The sequence below is a fragment of the Silene latifolia genome, chromosome 10 (genome assembly GCF_048544455.1).
Source record: "Silene latifolia isolate original U9 population chromosome 10, ASM4854445v1, whole genome shotgun sequence".
Classification (NCBI taxonomy): Eukaryota; Viridiplantae; Streptophyta; class Magnoliopsida; order Caryophyllales; family Caryophyllaceae; genus Silene; species Silene latifolia.
Window position 1 is genome coordinate 23,378,539 of NC_133535.1, and position 26,342 is coordinate 23,404,880.

The following is a 26,342-nucleotide window of genomic DNA, read 5'->3' on the forward strand; positions in this document are numbered from 1 at the left end:
GCCATCTTGATTTGATTATAACCCGCATATCCATCCATGAAGGATAGTAATGCGTGGTCTGCAGTATTGTCCACCAATATGTCGATGTGAGGTAGAGGAAAGTCATCTTTTGGACTCGCTTTGTTCAAATCCCTAAAGTCAACACAAACACGGATTCTCCCATCCTTTTTGGGTACGGGTACTATGTTGGCTACCCAGTCAGAATACTCGGAAACTTTGATGAACCCGGCTTTGAATTGCTTGTCCACTTCTTCCTTAATCTTTAGAGCCCATTCCGTTCTCATTCGTCGAAGCTTCTGTTTCACAGGTTTGAAACCTGGCTTAATCGGAATCCTATGTTCGGCAATATCCCTGTCGATCCCTGGCATGTCTTTGTAGGACCAAGCGAAAACGTCTTTGAATTCATTTAGGAGGTCTATGAAATCGGCCCTTTCGGTAGAGCTCAAGGTAGTCCCTATCCTAAGTTCTTTGGGTTCTAGTTCGGTTCCTACGTTGATGGGTTCGGTATCCTCTATTACTGGTCCCCCTTCCCCTTCCTGTAATATTTCTTTGGCTACGTAGGGAGGTATTTCGGTCAAGTCTGGGTCTTGGTCATCCTCAGTATCATCATAAACAGAATTGCACTCGAAAGAACACAGAGAGTAAGCAGAACCTGATTTATTCATATTAAGATTTGAGTAAAGTTGAAACAAAGAAGCCAACTGATCCATGGTCAGTGGTGGCAAAGGGACAGTAGTTGGGGCATTTCCCGAACTACCGTGACTACTCGAGGCTAAGCTAGGAGAAACAAAGGGAGTGGGGATGACAACAGGAGTAGATTCTCTAATGACTTCTCTAGACTCCGACTCTGACTCCGACTCCGACTCAAACTCATCGTCTTCTGGTTCTCCTTTGAACATCTCTCCTTCTCCAGTAGTGAGTTTGAAGAGTCTTCCTTGGTTGTTGGTCCATTTGATAGATTTTCTCCATCCTTTCTGTTGCCTTGTGTCGGTTTCTGTGATCAACGCGGTAGGGTTGAAGCGATCGTCCTGAAGTATCATAGTAATGATCTCATCCTACGCGGCCCTAATGAATCGATCTTCTCCAAACAATAGGCTCACAGCTTGTTCGTCCAAGCAAGGTGCTTGACGGGTTTTGACGGTAGGAACCGTTTCTGGAGGAATGAAGTAGCAATCGTGAAAGATCTCGATTCCGGCTAACTTCCTCTCAAGATAATGCCAAGGTTCGGGAAATCCGTGGAAGGGTTCTGAACTTCCTTCTTGAACGAAGTACCCATTTAGAGTGGGGAGATATGGTCTCATTTGGACTCCCACGTGCTTGCGATTTTGGACTTGAGCGAGCATTTAGAGAACTTCTTCTTTTGTGGGTTTGTACCCTAGTCCAAGTGGTATTCTTGTCGAGTTGCCTTCCTTGTATGGTGCGAAGGTGTTCTTCCGAATTGGGTTTAAAGGCATTCCAGGGAAGTATCCCTGGGATTTGAGTATGTGGTTGACCACCAAGTTAGAGTAGGGATTATAGTATAAGGGTGCCAACTCACTTTCTATGACGTTTACACTTTGGAAGCCCCCAAGTTCGTATATGGGATCCGCAAGGACTTGATTGTTTGATTGCTTCTCGATTATCGCCTTGATGGGTGACGAAGTGATCGTCACAACTTTGCCATTTAGTGGAATCTTGATTTTTTTGATGAAGGGTGGATGTTACCGCTTTGGAAGCGTGAATCCAAGGCCTTCCTAGAAGTATGTTGAATGAAGCTTCGATGTCCACTATTTGGAAGTTAACCTTTCGTTCAATCGGCCCCGTGGCTATGGTTAGGCTAGCAAGTCCAACCACTTTTCGTCGCGTACCGTCATATGCACGAACACCTTGATTTGTAGGAGTCCAATCCGACTCTTTCATGCCTAGTTTGTATGCCGTTTTGAGGGGTATGACGTTGACCGCGGAGCCATCGTCTACCAAGGTCATTGGCACATTTTTCTTTAGACAAATGACAGTGATGTATAGAGCAAGATTGTGACTAGCGCCAAAAGGTGGCAAGTCTTCATTCGAGAAAGTAATAGGATTACTTAGCTTAGGCGATTCTTGGAAGACCAAGTTGACTACATCTTCAGGAGTGGAGTTATGTGCCACATTCAATTTGGCCAAAGCTTGCAGTAAAGCTTGGCGATGTGGAAATGAGCTTGCCACTAGTTGCCAGACTGAAAGATCAGCCTTGGTTTTCTGTAATTGCTTGAGCAAATGATCAGTGAGGTCATCTTCGTTGTCATTTGGTGTGATGACGTTGGTTGGACCGTTTTGAGTAGTGCTTTGATACGGGCGACCCGAACGAGTTAGGTGATCCACATCTTGGTCTTCACCATTTTGGACTATTTCCTTGACTAAGGAGTTTTCAATGAGATATTCGTCTTCATCATCATCGGCCCAAACCCCATTGACTGTAGCTAGTTCCTTCATTCTCATGATATCACTTTCTAGTCGTATGATTTGATCGACTAGTTTATCAACCACGGTGACTACTTCTTGCATAGTGGCATTTTGAGAGAAGATCAATGGTACGCGTTCTTTAGGTATTGCATTGGGATTGCGCAAGGCCGTTACCATGTTTTCTAGTTCCCACACTTGTCTATCTACACTCCTTGCCCATGTGATGAAGTCGGAAATGGTAGGGGAGATAGTGGAGTAGAGCCTTTCTTTCTCAATTGCATGAATTTCATTTTCGGTGGGAGAAATGAGGTGTGAGCAATCTAAGGTAGATTCGTCACTTGTAATCACTAGAACTCCAAGAGGATTCTGAGTGTTGTTGGGCTTACGTCCTGGTGGAATTGGAAGTCGACCATCTTCAATCATATCTTGAAGCACGTGTTTCAACTTGTAGCATTTTTCTGTGTCGTGCCCTTTGCCCCTATGGTACTCACAGTAGGAATTTTCATCCCAGAACTTGGATTTCTTTTCGGGTTCGGGAGTCGGTCCAATGGGTTGGAGTTTACCTTGCTTCATTAGCCTTTTTAGAGCGTTGGAGTACGTATCCCCAAGGTTTGTGAACTTCCTTGGTGGGCTAGTTTTCTTAGATGGCTCGAGAAGGTTAACCTCATCGGTCTTGCTAGTAGAGCCGTATGAACGACTTGTGAACCCTTGATATCCTCGACCTACCGTTTTGGACAAGAGTCCTTTACGGATGTCATCTTCAATTCGTGTCCCTAATACGGTTAAGTCCTTGAAAGTCTTGATGTTTTGATATCTCAAATGACTGGCATAGATGGGTTTGAGATTATCCACGAACTTTTCCACGAGAGTAGCCTCATCCGGGCGTTCAACTAGTTGAGTACTAGTCTTCCTCCACCTACTTAGGAAGTCGGTGAATCCTTCTTTGTCATTTTGGGTAAGAACCTCTAGAGTACGCATGTTGACTTGGATCTCGGCATTATCCGCATATTGTTTCGAGAACTCGATTGCGGCGTCCTCCCAAGTAGCGACCTTCTTGTGATCTAAAGTGTAGAACCATTGCTTCGGGATGGTGTCAAGAGATGAAGGAAAGATCCTTAAGAACATCTCGGGTTTGATGCCTTTGATAGACATGTAATCCTTGAAGGCGCGGATGTGGTTCAAAGGGTTCTCATGTCCTTTAAACTTAGGGATATCCGTCATGCTAAAGTTAGTTGGCAATTTGGAATTGACGGCTTCATATTTGCGATTGTTTTCCCTATAAATGTCATCCCCCTTAAGGTACATCAATTGCTCCTCTAGGTATTGGAGTCTTTTCTCAGCTGCGGTTGTCCCTATGATTGGATTCTCATCTTTAGACTCGTCATCGGAGAAACGTAGTACTTCACCTTTAGGGGGAGGCAACCTTCCCTCTACATCAAAGATACGGCCTTCGATAAGTTCAAGGCGGTCATAGGTTTGTTCTTGAGTGATTTGCATTTGGGCTAGCGCGGCTAGGATTCGATCACTACTCTCTTGAATTTGCTGGAGGTTTGTTTCATCACTTGATCCAGGCATCTTGGAAACTGGATAAGAGATCGGCGACGAATCAAAACACGATCGACCATTCTATCACACTTGCTAAAAGAGGAAAAGTTTTGACTCGTGAAGTGTGTGTGCCACTTGTGTTGAGTGAGTTTTGAAGAAAGACAAGGTCTTTGAAAATGTGTGCCCTAGTCAACTGTAGTGTAGTTGTAGGAGTGGACTCGAAGTGAGGTTTGAAATGGGCTTGTGGCCCGAATTTTGACGCGACAAACGGACAGGGTTTTGACCGGATTTTGCGTTAATTAAAGGCCTATTTCGAAATTCTTGTTTGAAAATAAGGACTTTGATTTTTTGAAAATTCGTCATGGTTTTGTTTAGAAATGGTGATCACGTAAGGTTTACACATTTATACAAGCATTATAACGGGATGCTGAGTGCATTTAGAAGGGTTTTGGTTTAAAGGGTGGGTTGCCATACCGAACCATCAAACCCGAAGTCTGTGGAGAGGCTCGTGCCAAACAAGAGTAAGGCCGATTCCTAGTCCATTTCCTCAAGTAGTGAAGGCCCTTGATACAAACAAGAGTAAGCATCATGGTATGGATGACGTCAATCGCTATCCATCCTTAGGCCCAAATAAGAATTAGGACCGTTTAGACGGGACGATTGGTCGAATGGGTTGGGTTGGGCCTAGGAAGGCCGAATTAAACGGTCTAGGAAGACCGAGTTATGAAAACCGACAATTGTCTTGTACAAACTTATTCCCTAACCTTGTTCGAGTTTCACCCTTAGTTACACGTAAGGGTATGATCCCCAGCGGAGTCGCCAAACTGTGGACAGCGGGCCGCCCACGGGGGCGCTTGGTGAGAAACGAGACAAGCGTTTGCATTTTGTATGGAGCCGCCACCAATTTTTATGGGAAATTGGAACCGTTCGAATACCTCGTGTCATGTCAAGACACAAAGTAGTGACATGAACACTAAGCAATCGTTACCCTTAGCATTCTATGTCTAGAATGACTCTCGTGGATGCCAATGAACACGGGTGCTCACGGAGATCTGGAGTAAGGGGTGAGGGCACGTATTAGGAAGCTCTTTTAATCGAACACCTAATCCCGCCCGCCTCGATAGCGGCCTCTACTAATGATTAGGGAAGTTATTCGTACTTGATATATCGTCGGCTATATGCATGCAATGCAACATCCAAGTTTTAATCCTAACATGCGAAGATTAACTAAGTCGGTTGACACGTAATTAGCATACAATTGGGTCGAAATAGGAATTTAATGCTCATTTACATGTGAAAACATACAAACGGTAAAAGAAATACAATAATTATGAAATTACAATAATGAAAAGTACATTAATTACATCGGATTAGGCGATTTATGTCGAAAATACCTTTAAAACGGATAATTGAGAAAAAGAATAAAAGAATAAATAACGAACAAAACAGAAGGTGATATTACGGATAATAGTCAATTAATACGAACTAATTAAACTACGTCAGGGCAGAAAAGGAGTTCAGGGACAGAAATCATCCTGGAACAGCGCAAGAGATCGCGCCCTCGGAAGAGGCGCAGCAGATTCTTTGCGTCTGCTTCCAAGGGTGAGTTCTGGGCGTGGTTTTAAAAATGCAAATCGTTAATTTGAATTGATGAATTTAATGATGGATTAAATTATTTACTCGGATGAAAGTGATTAATAGGTTAATTACATGTGAATGATGGCCATAAAAGCGATAAACATGAACGATACGGATACAAACGAATTATTACATGAAATTATGATGAAAACATTAATGAGTCCTCTATTGAAGTAAATCAATTAGGCTAAATATGATGGGTATACAACGAATATGCGACAAACTTGCGAATAAACAGATTTAAAACTATATCAATGACGAATCCCAGAAACCCAATATGAACAAATTGAATCTCCGAAATCCGGGTTTGAATTTAATGACGAAAACCCGTAAATATTGGATTATTTAGGATTTAAGTCGGGTTTATGATGAATTAAAACATGCTAATGATGAATGACTATAATACATGTGGATTATATACTATTACGACGAAGAATTAACAGACGAAACAAACAAAGGAAAGAATTTGGACACGAATTACAGAGGACAAACGAAGAAGAAAGGAAGCAGGAACTGCGGCAGCCTCACGAAGAGGCGCAGCAGGAACTGCGCTCCTTCGAAGAGGCGCAGCGATTCTTTGCGTCCTTTCTCGATCATTATCTCACTGAAATCCGCAAAAACAGGTTTTAACAAAGGGTTTTAGAAATCGATTTTAACGGTATTTTCGACGTAAACCTTACAATTGATGATACGAAAAGTAAAATACAATAAATAAACAAGGATTATACACCCTCAGACTTACATGTTGACGGAACGAGATGAACTAAGATATCGACTAGTGAATGCTCGACGCGAATGCAAAGAGAGTGCCCTCGTAAGAGGAAAACGATTGATTAATTGATTAAGTGTAGTTGGTCAAATTGGTCGGTCATGCAACGGAGAGGCTGGTACCCGGAAATATCCGAGCTTACGTGGTCGGAAGTCCAAGCACGTAGGCGCCAATTAGTAAGAACAAAGTCTAGAATGCAAAGGGAGAAGAGAAGGGCGGACACTCGCGTGAGAAATATGAGGAACGAAGGCTCCTATTTATACTAATCACACGGAGGAATAGGGTTTCGGAGACTCTTTGGAAGTGAATCTCGGAAAGATATGAAAAAGATACGTAAAACATGCAAAGAAGGGCCTGGGAAAAGGCGCAGCAGCCACTGAGTCTCTTGGAAGAGGCGCAAAGACTGCTGCGTCTATTCCCGTGAGGTTTCCTCTTCAAGAAAGATTTCCGCGTTTGAGTTATGGTAGGACGGAAATAATTCGATTATCTTATGAATATTACGGGATATTATTTGCCAAAAGATAAAATTTGTGAAATATGGAATAGAAATATCCGGAACATTCCGAAATATTCGACTCGGGATTTAACAGTTATCAGGAAATGGAGACGGTTTTTGACCCGGACTCCGAATGTACTCTAATTACTGCCAAAACGACCGTATCAGGACGTAGATGACAACTAAGAGGTAGACATTTAATATTTGAGCAATCACTTGACGATAATCTTACGAACTGTCACAAATCGTTCCGCGTATCAAACATGCGGCCCAATCATCACCGGGTGGTTTGCGGGAGGTGCAGAAATGAGGTGTCTACACTAGGTTAATTATCCGGGGGTCTGATTTAACTAATTAATTGAGTAGTTTTATTGTTTAAAGTCATATGATCGGTCGACTCAAATATGCCCTTTAGAACTAAACTTAACATGCGGTTGCTATAATTAAGCTAGTCTATTCAATTGTCGCAGCCTTTATTAGTCTTATCCGGTCGGCAATAATCCTAATTCGCAAGACTAGTTAACTAATTCTGGCCAAAACTAATCAACTAGACAGGACAACAATTGAACAATAACAAAAGGCAATTTAACATTTAACTCATTAAGATAAACCCCCTTCTAACAACCTAGCAGATCCCCTTTTCACCCTAGATTAAGAAATTAGCTACCCGTAAATTGAACTAAACAAATACAAATAATAATTGAATGAATAATTAAAATAAAGAGAAGGGACATAAAAATATAGTCTTGAAATAAAATTGGAAGAATAGAGTATTCGATACGAAGCCGTCAACGCACGTACAAGAAAAGTAAAGAACTGACTCAAAAAACAAAACTATGAACTTATATTTATACTACGTGCGTCCTCTGCTTTCGTCCAAAAACGTCATGGCCTCATTACATCCTTGCTTTTTATTTATAAACTAGTTGTTGCATCGCGCCCTGCCGGGTGCGGTGCCCCAATTTGGAGGAATGATAAGCGGAAGTAAGTCTATCAATAGAAAGGAGCGTGGTCCACTATATATTAATAGATGGTGGAATAAGCATAGTTTTCATTACAACACGAAATGACTACACGAAAGCTGGCAAAGCAATACATAACACACTTAGCAAGCTTTGATCTCATGCCACAATCACACGTTGATACCATCGTTTAGTACCAAAAATAAATACCTAAGCACTACCAACAGAAGTCAGTGCTAAGTAGGGTCGATCTCCACAGGGAGATGGGAAAATGTCTGCTTAGCTAAGTCCGTCTAAGTCACAATTTCTTGGGGGGTCTTTAAATGATTGTTCTAATCTAATGAGATTAAAAGAGAGGAATATAATAAGAGAAATAAAGGAGAAAGTCGATAATAACAAACGGGGAGAGAGAGTAGCTAAGACAGTCGGTTCACCACGATTCTTAGGAAATGTAATCTAGGGTCTCAGGTCAATGTAAATCCGATCTACAGGGTAATGAATATCTCCTTCCGGTCTTAATTCACCCTAAGACACTACTAGCTTAACTTCCGCCCTCACTAGAGTGCCCTAATGTTCGCCACAAGTCTTATCTTTTCGAATCTTCCGATCTAGGTCAAGGTGTACCACGATTTATTACCTAATTACGTCGACTCAAATAGACAAGAACAATTATATGTAGAGATTAACAACATAGATCAAATCCGAATCAAGTCTAATCACCTATTTCACAATTTCCTTAAAATCATGGTTCCCCTATATCCTAGCAAGGGATAATTAGTTATGCATAATCATTGAACGAGCAACAATAATACATAAACCGCAGAAATTTAACATAATAAAAGTATAAAGAGAAAGAATCAACAACAGAGATTAAAGGGAAGATAGGCAATAAAAAAGGTAATTGATTAAAGATCAAGAGTAGAATAAAGATACCGATTACAAGCAAGGAAAAGTCCGAGGTTAGGGTTCAAGAGCAAAAGTTTTAGAGAATAATAGAGAGAGTCGAAAGAAAGGGAGAAGAGAGATAGATTATGACTGTCGTCATAACTTTATATTCTAAATTACAAAAGTAAATCTCGCGAATAACCAAAAATCCGCCTAAGACACATAGGCTCTCGGTCGAGTGACTTGAAACAACTCGATCGAGAGAAAAGCCCGGAAATCTGTTCGATCGAATGAAGATGGAGTTCGATGGAGCACTTCACAGCTATCTCGATCGAGTAACAGCAGAGCTCGATCGAGTGATTCTTGATGGATAAAGCATTCGATCGACCATAATGAGTAGCAAAACTGGTCGACCGAGTTATATAAGCACGAGCGGACTCCTTGGCACCTTCCGAGGCCATTTCACGCATCTCTAAGTGACAAATTCCGGGTTCCAATTCCTTATTCTCCAAAATACATGTGATTAGGACAAGTTTAGGCTTGATTTCGCTCCTTTTCCGGTTCATTCCTGCAATTTATATAAGACAATCCAAAGTAGACTATTCGGGGGAATTTGTAGCTAGATGTCATGTAAATAACACAGAAATACGTGTAAAAATGAGGTAAAAACCTTATATAAAATACACGCATCAAGTCTCCCCAAACCAAACCTTTGCTTGTCCTCAAGCAAACTATGAATGCAACTAAAGACAACTAAGGGAACGGGACCAACTTATCAGCTACAAATCATCCACCCGAACCGGTTTAATGCTACAACTAACAATGCGGCAATAAGCAAGTGCAAAAGAGTTAAATCAATGTCTCAAACTACTGAACCGTCGACCTTGCAAGACTCATAAATATCGGACTCTCACGGGTCGCTCGTCACACAAATTAGGCACATGGTGAGTATATAAGTAAGAGATAGAAAGAAGTAAAGACACTCACCTAACTCGACCTATAAGAACATGCATGCAGCCTAGCATGAATTAAGCCTCTACAACCGTACATATGCACTCCAACCAACTAATGACCAAGACACACGCCGAAGACTTACATTTGGGTAAGTGAGGTAATGGGTAAGAAGGGGCTATAATGAATTTGGAGATGAGGAGTTAGCAGCCAAGCTAGCAACAACGGATTCAAATTAGAAACACTTCCCAACTTCATACTCAATATATCGATGCAAACGGTGCTAAATTGCAGCACACAACTCATTAACCATCATAATATCTTCAACTCCCCCATAAGATACAATAATAGCATGGGAGCGTAAATCACAACATGAAATATATTTTTTCTTTTTGCTCATGATTTTTCATAATTCGTTTCTTTTCTTTATTTTCATGTCTTTTTTTTCTTTTTCTTCAGCTTTCTCTTTGCACATTTTTTCCATTCCCTTCAACATTTCCAAATAGATATAACCGTATTGCAATGGAACATTCCCAACAACTACTAATTACTAGGTCGACTAGGGTAGGCAAGTTTATAGACTGTAGCTATATGGGACAAAATGGGCAATTTGGCTATGTGGAGCTCATGGGTAGAATGAAATAAAGGGAATCGCCTCTCCTAACATGTGTCACCAACCACAGACCGAATGCGTACAGGTACCAAGTAGGATAAATTCATGCTTATGCAATTCGATGTTACATGCCTTATAGAGAGTATTACTCACATCCTATATGAAACCGGTCATGAATGTCACCGGTTTATTAAGCTCTAAACCTCAGAATGTAAATGTAGCTTGCCAATATAAGAGTCAAGTCTATTCGTTCAGATAAGATTGAAACAAAAACTCATAGATTATGCACATTACCATGCTGACAGAATGTCAAGAGTATGCAAGGTAAGGGTAAAAGGACTCAAAGTAGCGTAAAAGTTCAACGTTCCGACTTGACCTAAATGCAGAAATAGACGTGATTTTTTTACTTTTTTGTGAATTTTTAAAATAAAACAATGCACGCGATAAATAAACGTGCAAACTGAAATGCAACAAAACATGCAGACACAGATATGGATGCATACCTCCCCAAACCAAACTATACAATGTCCTCATTGTACCAAAAACAGGGAAAGGAATGCAAATTGAAGAGAAAAGGAGAAAAGAAGTCGGAAAACTTACAAGATGACGTAAAGGAGGGACCTCCTCAAATCGACCATGAACATGGGAGGTCACAAATAGCCCATAAGCATCGCAACATGCGAGAATGAACAGCAAGACTCGATCGAGAAGGTTAGAGAGATTCGATCGAGTAGAATTGGTGCCAAAGGTGCTCGATCGAGGAAAATAGGGGCTCGATCGAGAAGTGGGAATTTGCAGGTACTCGATCGAAGGCAGCAGATGTTCGATCGAGTAGAAATGTCAGCAAAAGTGTTCGATCGAGTAAGAAAACTACTCGTTCGAACTAATCACCTGCAAAATCACAACAAAAAGGACCACGAGACTAACAAGAGTACGCACATGTCCAGCGTTTGTAAAACTAGAGTCTAAGCACACAACAAACTAAAACAACAAGTTCAAATAAAAGTACAACAAAACAGTCCGGGTTGCCTCCCGGATAGCGCGGGTTTAAAAGGTCCCGCACGACCTTTCTGGCTTCAATTAGTGTTGGGGCTGGTGTCCTCCACAGTTAGTGCAATGACATATAAATCTCTAAAAGGATCAAAGGGTATACTTTTGTATTATAATCAGTTGGTCCACGTTTATCAATAACGGTTGGCTTGCTAGATAAGTTTGACGTTATTGTCATACTGATGGCGGTGATCAACTGGTCCCTAAAAGTCACACCTATAGGATAAGTTTGAGAGACATGACAGTATGAAAATACAGTCATGTTGATGCCTAATATGACTAAGCAGTTAGTCGGAGTTATTGACTCATTATTAGTCAAACGCGATGTTGAGATAATTATTTAATACGGATTAAATAATAATGGCTAAGGTGAATTAAGCAGTTAATTCGTAAATTGAATATAAACGATTATATTTAATTAATGTATATTGAATTAATTAATTATACAATATTGTCATTGTCGGACAAGTATTAATATGTCGATAACGTCATGTTACTAGTCGATATTTAATATCCGATAACGGATGACAATTTATAATTAAAACCCGTCATATATTTTTTAGCAAAATGAATCGAACTACGAGTTAAATAAGGAGGAAGTGGAAAGCCCACTCCCCCTTGGAGCTCACGGTTTGGACGAGTGAAACAAAAGGAGAGGCCTTCTCTCCTTTTGACCTAATTCATTTCATTTGCACAAAAATTAGGTTTTTGGAGCATTTTCTCTCTGAAAACCTAGATCTCACATCAGAAAAAACTCACAAAACTCTCTCAATATTGCAAGGCAATTAGAGAGTAATTTCTAGCACAAGGGGCATAGTCTCAGACGATCTTGGGTGCAAAGATTAGGAGGAAATCTATATTGATTTCTGTTCATTAGGCCGAATTGCACAAGGACCCGAGGTTGATTTTATTCTCTTATCGTTTTCTCTTGTTTTTCGTTTATGACAATTAATCACATGTTAAAATTACGTTATAGTCCTAAAATTTAAGGGAATTTTACGGATATTTCAATACAAGTGGTATCAGAGCGAGGCCACGTAAATTTTTCATAGTGATTTTCATTAAACGATTTGAATCGATAATTTTTTTTGCATTGAAAACCGTGCGGCCGAACTGTTTTTATACACGGTTGTTTTGTTTTTTTTTTTGTGCATTGAAAACCGTGCCCTACATCCCACGGCTGATCAGACGATAGTCTCGTTTTGCTTTCGTTTTGTTTATGCATATTGTAGATTTAATTCTATACGGATTAGGTTTAAATTGAAATTGGTTTTTTTTTTATCAAATCAATTTTGTTTGGATTGTTGTTGCTCACGGTTTAAGTTGCTGAAAAAAATTTTTTTTTGATGTATTGCTCACGGTCCAGCCGTGAAAGAAGAAAAAAAAAAAAAATTTTTTTTCGTGTTTTATTTTTTTTTCGGCCATAAAATGCATACAATACGGATTTTATGCACTCGCTTGATTGTGAAACGGTTCACACACGTACCATTTAGTTATTTTAAAGCGATTTAAAGTAACGGATTGTAATGGATTAAAATTAAATTGATTAAAGCGGCTTTGTCACATAATTTTAATCGTTAAAAGGTGGTTTGGATAAATTTAACATAATTACGGAATTATGTCACGAATAAATTTTGTTTTAGTTGATGCATCTTTTATTTATCGTTACTTTTGAATACCATGAATGTTTTTTTATTACGTATTTAATTTTACAAACGGTTGTAACTTAGTGTGGCCTTAGTAGAACGTGTTACCGTAATGATGGAACACGGTCTTGGTTGTATTTTGAGATCTCGCATCTCCGTTTTGGATTTTTCTTTGTAATTACGGTTTTAATTTAGAATGTAAATAGGTTTATATTTTGTAAATTTTAAATTGTAATTTTGAGAAGACCAAAGATGGAGATCGGATGCTCACTCCCGCTGCATGGATCAAGATGGAACATCAAGACAAGCTTCTCGGGTCCAACGGTGGATTCCAAAGTTGTATTATGTTCATTTTGCTAGGATAGGCCACACTAGGACTTTTATTTACGTTTTGCATTTTTTTATGTTTTTCATCGTAACGATAGTTTGCATCATATTCCGCCTAAAACCAAACCACCTAATAATTGCATGAAAACTGACTCATATAGAGGTTACGCGTTAGTTTTCTATGATATACAGATATCACACGCTTTTTACTTAAGCCATCACCTAAGTTAATTCATTCACGTAATGCTAGATTTTCGTTCACTTAAAATGAATTAAAACTAAGTTGATGGGATCTTCCTCGTATAACCAAAAATTGAGAATAGTCTTTATAGGTCAAACTCCAATGAATCCCTTCTTCGTCGGTAGGCATAATATGACCCCTTCTACGTCGGGTAAGTTGGAACTGATTGACCTATTTTATCTCAACACTATGGTCACTCGTACGATCCTGTGATTATGGTGGACTATAGATAGGATTTACGGAAATCTATCGACCGAGAGTTCTAACGGTAGAACTAGCCAAACAGTAGGCTTATCAATTTACGGAAATTGAGTCTTGGGATCACTTGTATAATTCTTGAGGTAGATCAATTATACAAGTGCAATGAGTCTACACGTTAAAATGAATTTTAAATAGACTTAAATCACCTCGATGAGCCGCTTATTTCGTTTTGTTTTTCCTTTCTTTTTCAGTGTAGATCACGATCATTTAAACTGCTAATAACAAAATGGCTGGCCGTATGAACGACCCAATGCCAAGTGCCACATTGGACCGTGAGTCCTGGCTTCGGATCTTCATGAATCAGATGAATCAGTCTACTAGACTGAAGAATGATGGATCAAACTTCGCGGACTGGGAGGCGGCATTACGGAATGCTGCCATTGCTGACGGGAAGCTCAAATACTTGATAGAGCCCATCCCGCCAAACTCAGGCCCCACGGCTGGAGCTAACGAGATCGCCACGTATAGCGATTTTGTCATGGAAGCGGGTGCGATAAAGAATGTACTCATTTTTGCAATGGAATCCAATTTGCAGAAACGCTTCATAGCCCAAGGTGCAAACAAGATTTTCACCACGCTCACTAAGGAATTCTCGAAAGCACCGAGAATCGTGACCTATGAGCATACCTGTCGCTTCTTTGAGGCGAAACTCCAGAAGGGCCAACCGGTTAGCCCACACATTCTCAGCATGATTGAGAATGTTGAGAAACTGGAGGCGCTTGATTGTAAAATCAGCGAGAACATTGTGATTGACCGCATGCTTCATTCACTCCACGATGGTTTTGCGCTCTTTAGAGCCAATTACTATATGAATGATTTGAAGAAAAGTCCTCATGCACTACACTCCCTTCTCGTACAGACCGAGAAGGACATGAAGTTTAGTGGGAGCCTGAAACAAGATGTTCTCGTTGTGTCAAACAAGGGCAAGGGTAAGGGCAAAGCTCAGGTAGACCTAGAAGTAGGTAAACTGAAGTTTAAGAAGTCGGGATCAGGTAAGAGTGGGCCTGGTGAGTCGAGCACCTCACCAGGCGCGACAAAGAGCAAGACCGGTAACATGGAATGCCATCATTGCCACAAGACTGGGCATTGGAGGCGTACATGTCCTGTATACCATGAGGACATAAAAGTAGGTCGCGTTAATCCTGTTGGTATGTCTTCTTCTTCTTCTTCTTCTTCTTTTATTCATATGATTGAGATTAACCACGCAAGTTACGAAACTTGGGTACTAGATACTGGTTGTGGTTCTCATCTGTGAAATCATGTGCAGGGCTTCCGAAACATCGAACCCCTCGTAAAGGGTGAGGTGGACCTGCGTGTCGGGAATGGAGCGCGAGTGGCTGCCGTCTCGAGGGGAACATATGTGATCCAGCTTCCTAGCGGATTTGAGTTATTTTTATATAACTGCTATTATGTACCCAGTCTATCCAAAAACATTATTTCAGTTTCTGCACTTGACAAACTTGGTTTTTCATTTGTAATAGAGAATAATAGCTGCATTTTATCAATACACGATATGATTTATGGCAAGGCAGTCTCCATGAATGGAATTTATGTTTTAGATCAGACCACTGAAATATTGCACGTAATGAATAAAAAGTTAAAGGTTGGTGACAAAGATCAAACTTATCTATGGCACTGCCGTATGGGACACATTAATGAGAAACGCGTTAAACATCTCATACAGAATGGAGCTATCTCGGCCTTTGATTTTCAATCATTTGGCACGTGTGAATCATGTCTCATTGGTAAGATGACTCGAATTTCCGTCAAAGGTGTTGGAATGCGCGGCTGTGACCTATTAGGACTCATACATACGGATGTGTGTGGACCTATGTCAATCACCGCACGAGAAGGCTATAGGTATTTTATCACTTTCACGGACGATTTAAGTAGATATGGCTATGTCTACTTAATGAAGCATAAAAGTGAGTCCTTTGAGAAATTCAAAGAATACCAGAATCGGTCACGAACCAACCGGGTAGAAAGATTAAAACACTACGATCAGACCGTGGTGGCGAGTATCTTTCACACGAGTTTGATCAACACCTTAAGGATGTGGGATTGCCTTACGCTTAACTCCACCGAACACCTCGGTTGAATGGTGTGTCCGAACGGAGAAATCGAACACTACTTGATATGGTTCGATCCATGATGAGTCACACCGTATTGCCGATTCATTGTGGGGTTATGCTCTTCTGTCACCGCTCTAATACTTAACAAGTCCGTCTAAAGTCATTGACAAGACTCCATATGAACTATGGAAAGGAACGGTCCCTAACTTGTCCTTTATACGGGTTTGGGGCTGCGAGGCTTATGTCAAGTGGAGACATGAGGATAAGCTCGGCCCGCGATCGGTCAAGACATACTTTATAGGTTATCCTAAAGGAACACTTGGTCATTACTTCTATTCGCCAACCGAACAACGTGTATTTGTTGCGGCTAGTGCGACATTCTTAGAGAAGGAATTTCTCGAGAACGCGAAGAGTAATAGAACCTTCGAGCTGTCGGAGATTCCAGAACCAAATACCGAGCAACCATTGGAGGAACCAGTTCCTTCAATCCCGGCTGCGGTTAATATTCCTGAGGAACCTAGGAGGTCGGGAAGAGTCTCTATTCCTCCGGACAGATACATTGGTATGGTCGAGGAACATGACATAGATGACATTCTGCTCTTAACGAGTAGTGAACCCGCAACCTATAAAGGTGCCATGACTAGTTCCGACTCAAAGCTATGGCTTGAGGCCATGCAATCCGAGATGGACTCCATGTATGAGAACAACGTATGGGATCTTGTTGACTTACCTGCTAAGGTTCGTCCCCTTCAATGCAAATGGCTTTACAAGATAAAGCATTCTGTGGAAGGTCAACAAGATATCTATAAAGCACGACTAGTTGCTAAAGGTTTCACCCAAGTGCCAGGTTTGCACTACGATGAAATTTTTGCACCCGTAGTCATGCTGCGTTCCATTCGGATTATCTTAGCGATTGCCGCTTTTCATGACTATGAAATTTGGCAGATGGATGTGAAAACCGCCTTCTTAAGCGGTTTTTTGGAGGAAGAGTTGTACATGGTACAACCCGAAGGTTTCATCGATCCTGAACATCCTAAGAAAGTGTGCAAGCTTAAGCGTTCCATCTATGGACTTAAGCAAGCTTCTCGGAGTTGGAATCATCGTTTCGACCAAGTGATTAAAGAAAATGGATTTATTCGATCGGTCGAGGAACCATGTCTATATATCAAGTCAAGTGGGAGCAAGATTGTCTTCGTAATATTGTATGTCGATGACATACTCCTGATTGGGAATGACATACCTCTCTTAACTTCGGTAAAAGTATGGTTGAAAAACCATTTCTAGATGAAAGATCTGGGTGAGGCACAGAGAATTTTGGGCATCCGTATCTATCGAGATAGATCACGTCGGATGTTATCTCTCAGTCAGGAGTCTTATATAGACAATATTCTAGAGAGATTCAGCATGACTAACTCCAAAAAGGGGTTTCTTGCTATGGCTCCAGGGGTGCATTTGAGCAAGTCTCAGGCACCAGAGACACCGGAAGAGAAAGAGCGCATGACACGGATTCCTTATGCCTCGGCTATACGATCAATCATGTATGCGATGATATGCACACGTCCGCACGTGGCATATACATTGAGTATGACGAGTCGATTCCAACAGCATCCAGGTGAATCACATTGGATGGTTGTCAAGAACATTCTTAAGTACCTACGGAGGACTAAAGATTGGGCATTGACTTATGGAGGCGAACAAAAGCTATGCGCAACCGGTTACGCAGATGCTAGCTTCTAAACGGATCGAGATGACTCGAAATCTCAGTCTGGATTCGTTTTTACTCTTAATGGCGCTGCAGTCAGCTGGAAGAGTTCCAAACAAAGTGTTACAGCAGATTCTACGACTGAGTCCGAGTACTATGCCGCGTCTGAAGCTGCAAAGGAAGCGATATGGATGCGTCAATTCTTACAAGGACTATCTGTAGTGCCTAGTTCAAATGACCCGATCACTATCTATTGCGACAATAGAGGTGCCATCTTCCAGGCTAAGGAGCCTAAGTCTAGCAACAAGTCTAGACATGTACAACGGAAAGCTCATCTAATCCGAGATTACGTGGAGCAAAAGGAGGTGGTGATAGAAAAGATTGCTACAGATGATAATATAGCAGATCCTCTCACTAAACCATTGCGACAAGATAAGCATGAAGGGCATGTTAATTCCATAGGAATTAAATGTGTTCCTGAGTTGTAGTACTCTTTTATGGATTAGATTCATTTTCTTGTGTACTCTATACGACATCATCGTTTTGATATTTATATATTTTGTTTTTCATGTCGAGTTGTACGACAATTATGAACACCACAAAGTGAACTGAACAAACATTATATTTTTTGGTCCTTAATTGCCCAAGTGAGCTGATAACTCTGGCAATTATTTTGTGACATTGGTTGATGGTGGGTTAAACGAACCATAAGTCAAACGGTTGACTGACCAATCACAGAGGCGAGTTATACAGATATCTCGTAGGATACAATTGTGACATCGACATGGAGTCCTAAATGTTTTATAACATTCGGTGCCAGGTCGTGGATAGGACTTCCATGGTGATCCTAAGAGTCGATTCTTTTGACTATCGACTGTCTCTTGAGATTAAGGCAGATTTTGGGTGACTTTGGTTTCTTTCTCACGGTCATCCATAACAGGGGGCCAAGTAGATTTTTTCTGGGTCATTTCATGCTGTGCTTAGATTGGCAGGAGTCGAGTTGAAGGAAATATTCAGCCTTTATCGTACTCGATATTTCTCGGGGCCACTCGAGGAGTCAGAATCGAAATGCATGGCCATGCTCGAATACGAATTCGTTTTATCAGTTAAGTTACTCTCTAGTCGGGGAAACCACTCTTGATACAGATCGATTGTAAAATACGACCTTTGCGGATACGGATCTGCAAATTGTTTTACATTGAGTGGGAGAAATTTTAAATGGATATGAGAATCGGTTATTGCACATACACTTGTACGGACAAGTGGGAGTTTGTTGGAGCCGGTGTCCTCCAGTTAGTGCGGATAACGTTATTGCACGTACACTTGTACGGACAAGTGGGAGTTTGTTGGGGCTGTGTCCTCCACGCTTAGTGCAATGACATATAAATCTCTAAAAGGATCAAAGGGTATACTTTTGTATTATTATCAGTTGGTCCACGTTTATCAATAACGGTTGGCTTGCTAGATAAGTTTGACGTTATTGTCATACTGATGGCGGTGATCAACTGGTCCCTAAAAGTCACACCTATAGGATACGTTTGAGAGACATGACAGTATGAAAATACAGTCATGTTGATGCCTAATATGACTAAGCAGTTAGTTGGAGTTATTGACTCATTATTAGTCAAACGCGATGTTGAGATAATTATTTAATACGGATTAAATAATAATGGCTAAGGTGAATTAAGCAGTTAATTCGTAAATTGAATATAAACGATTATATTTAATTAATGTATATTGAATTAATTAATTATACAATATTGTCATTGTCGGACAAGTATTAATATGTCGATAACGTCATGTTACTAGTCGATATTTAATATCCGATAACGGATGACAATTTATAATTAAAACCCGTCATATACTTTTTAGCAAAATGAATCGAACCACGAGTTAAATAAGGAGGAAGTGGAAAGCCCACTCCCCCTTGGAGCTCACGGTTTGGACGAGTGAAACAAAAGGAGAGGCCTTCTCTCCTTTTGACCTAATTCATTTCATTTGCACAAAAATTAGGTTTTTGGAGCATTTTCTCTCTGAAAACCTAGATCTCACATCAGAAAAAACTCACAAAACTCTCTCAATATTGCAAGGCAATTAGAGAGTAATTTCTAGCACAAGGGGCATAGTCTCAGACGATCTTGGGTGCAACGATTAGGAGGAAATCTATATTGATTTCTGTTCATTAGGCCGAATTGCACAAGGACCCGAGGTTGATTTTATTCTCTTATCGTTTTCTCTTGTTTTTCGTTTATGACAATTAATCACATGTAAAATTACGTTATAGTCCTAAAATTTAAGGGAATTTTACGGATATTTCCCTACAATTAGCTGGCGCATCAGGATTGTCGAAGTAGAAAACGTCGACTATGCTATCCCCATCATTTGCTTCATGGTAATGCTTCACGTATTGGCCATTTACCTTGAACCTGTTACCATCGGAACTCTCTAATTCAACGAACCCAAATTTAGTGACACCAGTCACTGTATAAGGGCCACTCCACCTGGACTTCAGCTTCCAAGGAAATAAGCGCATCCGGGCATTAAATAAACAGCAAAAACTTTCTGCCCGACATGAAATTCTCGAGGTATGATCCGCTTGTCGTGCCATCTCTTCGTCTTTTCTTTGTAGATGCGTGAGCTATCATAGGCATTTAGCCTAAACTCCTCTAGTTCATCTAGCTGCAATAAACGGTTCTGACCACACAACTTAGGATCAAAGTTTAGTTCACGAATAGCCCACCAAGCCTTACACTCTAACTCAAAAGGTAAATGGCAGGACTTCCCATAAACCAGCCGATATGGTGATGCACCAATCGGTGTTTTAAAGGAAGTACGGTAAGCGCATAATGTGTCATCAAGTTTTAAACTCCAGTCCTTCCATGATTTAGAAACTACCTTAGCCAAAATCTCTTTTATTTCTCTGTTAGAGACTTCAACTTTCCCACTAGTTTGGGGATGATACCCCAAACCGCGACGGTGCTGGACACCAACCTTAGACAATATAGAAGTGAGTGTCTTTTCTTTAAAGTGCATTTCCCCATCACTAATGACGACTCTTGGGACACCAAATCGGGGAAAAATAATATTTTTGAACATTTTAATCATGGTCTTGGCATCATAATTGGGTGAAGCAATCGCTTCCACCCACTTAGACACTTAATCCACAACTACCAAGATATACCTGTTACCTTTGCTAGACGGGAAGGGTCCCTGGAAATCAATGCCCCAGACATCAAAAACCTCGACCTCTAGGATGCCGTTTTGTGGCATATCATGTCTCTTAGAAATATTCCCATAGCGTTGGCAAGCATCACAAGCTGAAACAAACACTTTAGCGTCAACAAACAAAGTAGGCTAGTAAAAACCAGACTGAAGTACCTTAGCCACGGTGCGCGATGTACCATGGTGACCACCATAAGAAGATGAATGACAGCCTAAGATTTCCTTGGTCTTCCACTGCGGAATACACCGTCTGTATAGACCGTCTGCACACTCCTTAAACAGGTAAGGGTCGTCCCAGAAGTACTGCTTAGCGTTATAGAGAAAACGCTTCTTCTGCTGATAAGAGAGGTCAGGTGGCAGCTCGCCACTGACAACATAGTTAGCCAAATATGCATACCATGGATCATGATTAATAATAGAAGACAAAATAGCAAATAAAGAGTCATCGGGAAAAGAATCATCAATAGGTAAGGAATCTTCTCCCTCTTGCTACGATAGTCGCGACAGATGATCAGCTACTATGTTCTCAGCACCCTTCTTATCTTTGATCTGCAAATCAAACTCCTGAAGAAGGAGTATCCATCTTAGCAGCCGTGGTTTGGCTTCTTTCTTAGCAAGAAGGTGTCTCAACGCTGCATGGTCAGTAAAAACAGTGACTTCTGACCCTAGCAGGTAAGAACGAAATTTTTCTAGCGTATAAACCACAGCTAACAGCTCCTTCTCAGTAGTGGTGTACTTCACTTGAGCCTCATCTAGAGTTCGGCTTGCATAGTAAATTGCATTCAAGGCTTTGTCTTTCCGCTGGCCCAGCACCGCTCCTAGTGCATAATCACTAGCATCGCACATAATCTCAAACGACCAGTCCCAGTTGGGAGGTCAGATAATCGTCAGTCTTTGAAATCAAGGCCTCGCTTTAACCTGTTAAAAGCAGAAAGACACTCATCAGTAAATGCAAAGGGAGCATCCTTAAGCAACAGCTGTGTAAGCAGTTTAGCACTTTTTCAAAAATCCTTGATAAACCGGCGGTAAAAGCCGGCGTGACCAAGGAAGCTCCTCACTCCTTTAACATTAACAGGAGGAGGCAATTGCTGAATCACTTACACCTTTGCTTTATCGACCTCAATGCCCCTGTCAGAAACTAAGTGCCCTAAGACAACTCCCTCGTTGACCATAAAGTGACACTTCTCCCAATTAAGCACAAGATTAACCTCAATGCAGCGCTGCAACACTTTATCAAAGTTAGACAGACAATTAGAGAAGTCACTTCCATAGACACTAAAATCGTCCAGAAAGACTTACATAATAGACTCTATATACTCAGAAAATATCCCCATCATGCACCTTTTAAAGGTGGCAGGGGCATTACTTAAACCAAAAGGCATCCTGCGATAAGCAAAAACACCCTGAGGACAAGTAAAAGTAGTCTTTTCCTGATCTTCTGGATGAATAGGGATCTGAAAGAACCCTAAGTACCCATCTAGATAACAGAAAAACTTATGTGAAGCTAACCTTTCTACCATTTGATCAATGAAAGGAAGGGGAAAGTGATCTTTATTTGTGGCGACATTCAGCTATCTATAGTTTATACACATCCGCCAACTAGTTACTACTCTAGTAGGTATCAGCTCATTTTTGTCATTCTTGACCACAGTAATCCCTCCTTTCTTAGGAACTACCTGAACCGGACTCATCCACTTAGAATGACCAACAGAATAGATAATACCTGTGTCGAGCAGCTTCATTACCTCAGCCATCACCACATCCTGCATTTTCTGGTTCAGACGACGCTGACCCTGCCTGCAAGGCTTGTGATCTTCCTCAAGCTCAATTCTGTGCATACAAATGTCATGACTAATACCCTTAATGTCATCCAATGAATAACCCATGGCCTTCCGGTTTTGCTTAAGAACAACTAACAAAGCGGTCAGCTGATTATCATCCAATTTAGCACTAACAATGACTGGATATTGCTCTGTATCATCTAAGAAAGCATATTTAAGATGGGAAGGAAGAGGCTTACGCTCAGGTACCTTTACCTCTATGGCGCAAAGTGTGTTGATCATTTATTCTACTCTCTCTCCTTTAGCGTCGGTGAGTTCACACTCATCTAATGCAGCTTCTAGCAAATCAAACACAACATCATTGTTCTCTGGGTTATCTGCACACTCATCCAAAAGCATCAAAGCCTCTAGTGGATCCTTTATGAAGGAATCCGACCAGAGCTCATAAACAGACTCGTCAACAATATCAACTGAATAACAAGTATCCTCTATCATTAGCCGCGCTAGTGTACCAGGCAAACTAAAAGTGATCGCGTCATCCCCCACTACAAGGGTCAAACGCCCGTGTTTGACATCAATAATGGCCCCAGCTGTACATAAGAATGGTCTTCCTGGTATATTTGGGGTCCGGGTATCCTCAGCTATGTCTAAAACAATGAAGTCCACTGGAATAAAGAACTTGCCTACTTTAACAGGCACGTCCTCTAAGATACCCAAGGGTTGTCTAACAAACCTATCAGCCATCTGTAAGGTGATGTTGATCATTTTAAGGTGACCCATATTAAGTTTCTTGCAGACAGACAGAGGCATAACACTGACAATGGCTCCTAAATCACAAAGAGCCTTATCTATCACTTTGTTTCCTATGGTACAGGTAATAGAGAAACTACCCGGGTCTTTCGTTTTTAATGGAGCTTTGTTAAGAAGTAAATTACTAGACTCTTTCATAAATGCAACAGTCTCAAATTCACTAAGCTCTCTCCTTTGCGTCAAAATGTCTTTCATAAATTTTGCGTAAGTAGATACCTGGGTAATAAGTTCAGTAAAGGGGACGGTTACCTGAACATTCTTGACCACGTCCACAAACTTACCGTACTGTCGCTCGACCTTAGCATCCTTCAGCCGCCCCGGATAAGGAACCCTGGTAGCAATAAGCGGACCTGCGACCTTCTCTTTACCTTTGTCATTACGTGACATCTCCGCAGCAAGGGAAGACGACACGGTAGCGGACTTGGGCTGTGAAATTGAACTTTCGCTGGCGCTGGTGTTCGATCGAGCATTATTCCCACTCGATCGAACTGTTTCTTCAGGCAAACTACTCGATCGAGTAATATGCACCTCTCGATCGAGTTCTTCAATTTCGTTATATTTCGATCGAGAGTCTGAATCACTCGATCGAACAGTCTCTTTAGCCAAGTTACTCGATCGAGAGGAATGATCTCCTCGATCGAATTCTTCAATTTGGGCATCTCTCGATCGAACAGAGGGAGTGTTCGATCGAGTACCTGTGGAGGAAGTATCACTCAATCGAGTTGAAATATCACTCGATCGAGCTACAGGGTGATGTTCAGCAGGGACATCGTTACTCAACTCCTCAAAATCAATATCCGGGGTCTCATTAGCAGTTATAATATCATCTTTCGGCATTTTCGGTCCATCATACGTAAGACCGCTTCGGAGATTTATGGCATTGATCGGGTCACATGGAGGTGAGTGATTCACTTGGCTTTGCGCGGATGGAAGACGCACAACTTGGTCTCGCAGCTCTTCTATGACATTGTCATTTTTATCGGACTTCTTTCCGAACTGAAGTGTTAAGTTTAACACTAGGTGTAATACTCCGTATTTATAAGTCTTGGGGTACTCTATCGAGTAGGCCTTACTCTGTCGAGTAAGGGTAAGTTGCGTTTTAGAAAAATTTCTGACCTGTAGGGTACTCTATCAAGTAGCCTTAGGTACTCGATAGAGTAAGGGGGTACTCTATCAAGTAGGCTTAGGTACTCGATAGAGTAAGGGGGTACTCTATCAAGTAGCCTTAGGTACTCGATAGAGTAAGGGGATACTCTATCGAGTAGCCTTAGGTACTCGATAGAGTAAGGGGGTACTCGATCGAGTACCTCGGGTACTCGATCGAGTAGCCGGTTTTACGGGGAGTTTTCTCGGGTTTTGTTAATTATGCGATTAAGGTATTTAAGCTTTGTCGTCATTATTCTAAATCACTTTTACAAAACCTAAATTACTGTTTAAGAGAGAAAGCAAGCAAGTTCATCTTCTTAATCGCATTATTAGCAATCCCCGGAGTTTGGAGGGTCAGTTCTTATCATTGTTCATACCGTTGAGTTCCTTGCGTCGAGGGTAAGATCTATGTACCCTTTTTATTGTCTTTCCTTTGATTTGGTTAAACCCTAATTTAGAGATTTGGGGGTTTTATGTGTAGTATGTGATTTGGTAGCCTCTATGTGTTGTATGATAGGAGGAGGGTTCATAGAAGAAGCTTTTTGACTCAGCAGTAGAGACCGTCTGATTGTGTGCATACCAGGTAGGATTTCCTACTCAGTATTAGTCCCATAATGGGATATTGGTTGATGTGTTGAGATTGATTATTGATATAGTAATTGTATTGTGACGGTTGTGATTGCGATTGTGTTTGTGATTGTTGTCTATGGTTCTCGAGGCGTGTCCTCGGCTGAGTGGGGTCACTTGCGGGAGTGGCTTCACGCCCTAGTTTCGCCTTCTGTGGAACCCGCCACAGAAGGGATGTGCACATTAATGGACAGGGTTATCGCTCACTATGTGGAGCGGGGATTTGGTGGGTACGGCTGCGGTCCCCCACTGGCAGGGCTGGTCCAGTGGACAGTCGGTGATTGAGATGATTGGAATTGGTGTGGTTGTGTGTGTGACGCTTAAGGTCATGTTTTATCTTATTATTGATATATTGAATTGTGTGATTAGTACGACCCCGTTTAATGTTTTAAAATCGTGGTGATCCATTCGGGGTGGTGAGCGATTATTGAGCGGTATGATATGACGCGTATGGGATAGCTGGGATGAGTCATCACGTGGCAGTTAGAAGTCTTCCGCTGTGTCAGACGATGTTTTATAGTTTTGATAGTGTTAGCAGTAGACCGTCTGAGAATCTTGTATTTCCTTTTATCAGTTTTGGTTTTGAACATGTAATCACTTAAACTATAATTACTTTTAAAGTACGTCTCTTTATTGTCTTATGATATTCATTGCCTCGGGCAACCGAGATGGTAGTATCCTTATACCTGAGTGGTCCTGGTAAGGCACTTGGAGTATGGGGGTGTTATACTAGGGACTTCAATTCTGCGAGCTCTCCATTTGTAGAGGGTGAATCAACTGGTTGTGGCATTGGTTTATAAGGGCTAGAGGTACTTGTCATTGTCAAATCTTCGTATAGCTTAGAGAATGGAACTCCTTGCTTGAATTTTTCATAGGCACGGACGCGTTCTATATCCGCCATACAAGTAATAGGGTCATGCCCCTCCGTACCGCATCTACCACAAATCACTTCCTGCTCAGTTATGGCAAAAACTTGTTCATGCACTCCCGTAGTTTGTAAAATCTCCGAGCTATCTACCCTTCCACTGGGACTTTCCACCTCAGCTACCACAAATTCATTTATACGTCTACCTCCTCGAGGATTTCCATATTCAACTACATGAATGGCCATTTCTTCAATAAGGCGCCATCCTTTATCATCCTCAACATTTTTCTGGAACCCCCCCTTGGCCAC